Source organism: Mus pahari, chromosome 13, assembly GCF_900095145.1.
Source record: "Mus pahari chromosome 13, PAHARI_EIJ_v1.1, whole genome shotgun sequence".
NCBI lineage: Eukaryota > Metazoa > Chordata > Mammalia > Rodentia > Muridae > Mus > Mus pahari.
In genome coordinates, this window is record NC_034602.1 from 26,319,211 (window position 1) to 26,322,643 (window position 3,433).

Consider the following 3,433-nt stretch of genomic DNA (forward strand, 5'->3'; position numbering starts at 1 on the left):
TAACAAGATCTGACGCCCTCTTCTGGAGTGTCTGAAGACAGCTACAGTGTACTTACACATAATAAACAAATAAATAAATAAATAAAAAGAATACCCTTAAAAAAAGAAAAAAGAAAAAAAAGAAAGAAGAAAGCAAGTAAGCAAGCAAGCAAGCAAGCTGAGATGACCTTGATTAAAAATAGAATAAACAAATTTTTTTTAAAGCCAGGGGCTATCGATGTGCAGTCCAGGTTGGTCTTGAACTCTCACTTGTATCTCTACCTCTGGAAAGTTGAAATGATAGCTATTATTACCACCCTAGTTTAGAGAACAAGATACCTGTATATGAAAAGAAATTAGCACTACTGGGTTGGGACTGAACCTTAGTGGTAGAGTAGTTGCCCAGTGTGACAAGACCCTGGATTCAGTCCCCAGTATCAAAAGGGGAAAAAATAGAAAGATATTAGTATTATAAAATTTACTAGCTACAGAATTGGCTCAGTAGATAAAAGCACTGGCTGTGTGAGCCTGATGATCAGAGCTCAGATCCTGAAAGTCAGATGTAGTGATTTCAAGCATCTGACTTGCATGTGGTGCAAGCATCGGTATCCTGAATGCTCCTACAGGGGAGATGGGAAGTGGAGAGGAGATCCTTCAGAAGCTCCTCAGTCAGATTGCCTGAAGAGAACCTTCCTCAGTATGAAAGGTTGTTCTCTGACCTCTACCTGAGCACTAGTGTGTGTGTGCCACACCATTTAAACTTGACTACACTCATCCTCTTCCCCCTCACGGACCTCTCAGACCTAGATGCACAGAATTTAAGATTCTTACCCCAGCACTGATACACCTGTATATTTTGGTCATTCCCTTTTTTAGTGATGCAGTCAAACCCATGATAACACATTAGGCACATCACAACCAGCCCTCTTGCTTTAGGTAACTTCATAACCACAACGTGTGCCTGGTTTTCCATCACATAAAATGTCCTACATGTAAATGTTAAAGGGGAAAATGGACATAGCAGTGCGCTTTTGCTTTTATCGTTTGTATTTTGAGACAGGGTCTCACTGTGTAGTTCAGGCTATCCTGGAACTCACTGTGTAGATCAACTGGCCTTGAATTCACAGAACAGGCCTTCCTCTGCCCACTTGGTGCTGGGATTAAAGGTGTGTGCCATGACTCCTGGGCACTTTTAGTCTGAAAATTTGGGAATTGAAGGTAGCAGAAAGGAGAACCAGTAGTTGAAGGACTGACCTACTTCTGTCTTTAGAATAATTTTGCCTTAAAGGGTGTCTTATTTGCCATTCTGGGGAGAAGCCCAGGGACTTGCACATGCTAAGCATATATCATTGAACTACATCTTTATCCCCCAAAGATATCTTTTTTTTTTTTTTTTTTTAAAGTTTAAGTATAGAGTTCCCGGGGGTGGTGGGTGGTGGGGGTGGTGGAGGAGGAGGGAGAGGAGGAGGAGAACCTGGAGGTGGTGGTGGCAGTGGCACATGTGTAATCCCAGCACTTGGGAGGTAGAGGCAGGTGGATTTCTGTGAGCTCAAGGTCAGCCTGGTTTACAAGGTGATTTCCAGGATAGTATAAAAACTATAAATGTTTTTCTTTCTTTCTATAAAATATGCCATGATTTTAAAAATGTAAGCCAGGTATGATCGCACACGCCTGTAATCCGAGCATTTCAGAAGAATTTAGCAGGATAACAATTTCAAAGCCAACTGTGGCTGAGTAGTAAAATCATGTCTTAGAAAAAAGTTAACATGTAGCTCAGGGGTCTCACACTTGTTTGGCATGCCTGAAGTCCTAGGTTCAACTCCTAACACTGCATAAAGGAACTGGACTTGGTGGTCCCTGTAAGTACAGCACTCAGGAGGCTGAGATCCAGCCTAGCCTGGGTTTCATGGTGAGAACCTGTCTATTAACAAAGGAAAACAAACAGGGCCGGGGTGCTGGCTCTCTGGCATTTGCTGTGTTAACTTAAGAACCTGAGTTCAAATCCCTAGCACCCAATTTTTTTTTTTTTTAAAAATAGTAGCCATGGTCACACATGATTTTACTGGAGCAGTATTAGGAGGGGCAGCTAGGGTGACAATGGAGCTTACTGGCGGCAGTCAGGCTCCAGGTTTAATGACAGGCTCTGTGTAAAGGGAGGCACAGAGTGACAGCAAGACACAGACTTTTTTTTTTTTTTTTTAAAGATTTATTTATTATATGTAAGTACACTGTAGCTGTCTTCAGACACTCCAAAAGAGGGCGTCAGATCTCGTTACAGATGGTAGCCCTAACCCTGAGCCACCATGTGGTTGCTGGGATTTGAACTCGGGACCTCTGGAAGAGCAGTCAGTGCTTTTAACCACTGAGCCATCTCTCCAGCCCCAGGACACAGACTTACTCCTTTGACCTCTCTGAATACTTACAACACACAACACAACACAACACAACACACATAGTCAACAGCCCTCCCCCCAACTGCTATTCACAAAATTCTTGATACTAATACCTAGAAATCACCAGATGATCAAAGTTAACACGCTCAAATGTGTTTTTTCCCTAGACACTGTATTTCTGTGTTAAAAAAGAGAATTAAAGTCTAGCAGTGGTAGTGCACACCTTTAATCCCAGAGGCAGAGGAAGGTGGATCTTTGAGTTCATGGCCAGCCTAGTCATGGGTTTCAAGAAACAGTTTCTTGAAAAACTGGGGTGTGGGGGTGGGTGAAGGGAGATTTATCAGGTACAGGAATTCTTCAGAGTGAATAGTCCTTTTTAAAAAAGATTTATTTATTTATTATATATAAGTACACTGTAGTTGTCTTCAGGCACTCCAGAAGAGGGAGTCAGATCTCATTATGGGTGGTTGTGAGCCACCATGTGGTTTCTGGGATTTGAACTCAGGACCTTCGGAAGAGCAGTCAATGCTCTTAACTTCTGAGCCATCTCTCCAGCCCGAGTGAATAGTTTTTTAAGGAGTAGTCTCTATTGAACTAAAACAGAGATTTACATTCTGCTTTTTCACCAAAGTCCTTCAGAGGTAGCAGTGAATGACTAAGTTAGTGGTGAGCACATATAGCCAAAATACCACTTAAACTTTTGCTTGGGGCAATCTCGTGAAGGGAATGTATAATATCAATTATAATTTATTAGGCTCATTAGCCAAGTCTTGGTTCAAGTTCTTGAGGTTTCTGTGACTTTCTTGGGTAGAACTGCTGCCCTTTCTACTACATCTCTTGTGAATCTTCTTGAAAGTGTTGAAGTACTTTACCAAGTGCTAAAGAACTCCAAGGCTAGGGAGCCAACCTTGCTTCCTATGATACAGAGCTCAGAGTAAGATTAAGTAACTTCTTTTTTGTTTTTATACAGTATTTATTTCTTTTTGTTTGTTTGTTTGTTTGTTTGTTTCGAGACAGGGTTTTTCTGTATAGCCCTGGCTATCCTGGAACTCACTTTGTAG

At 41.7% G+C, this 3,433-nt stretch overlaps 1 protein-coding gene across 13 annotated transcripts in view; it reads left to right on the plus strand.

Moving 5' to 3' along the window:
- The window catches only part of Depdc5 (DEP domain containing 5), a 128,199-nt gene that overhangs the window by 24,935 nt on the left and 99,831 nt on the right, over window positions 1–3,433 (plus strand). The gene's annotated exons all lie outside the window — the stretch shown is intronic.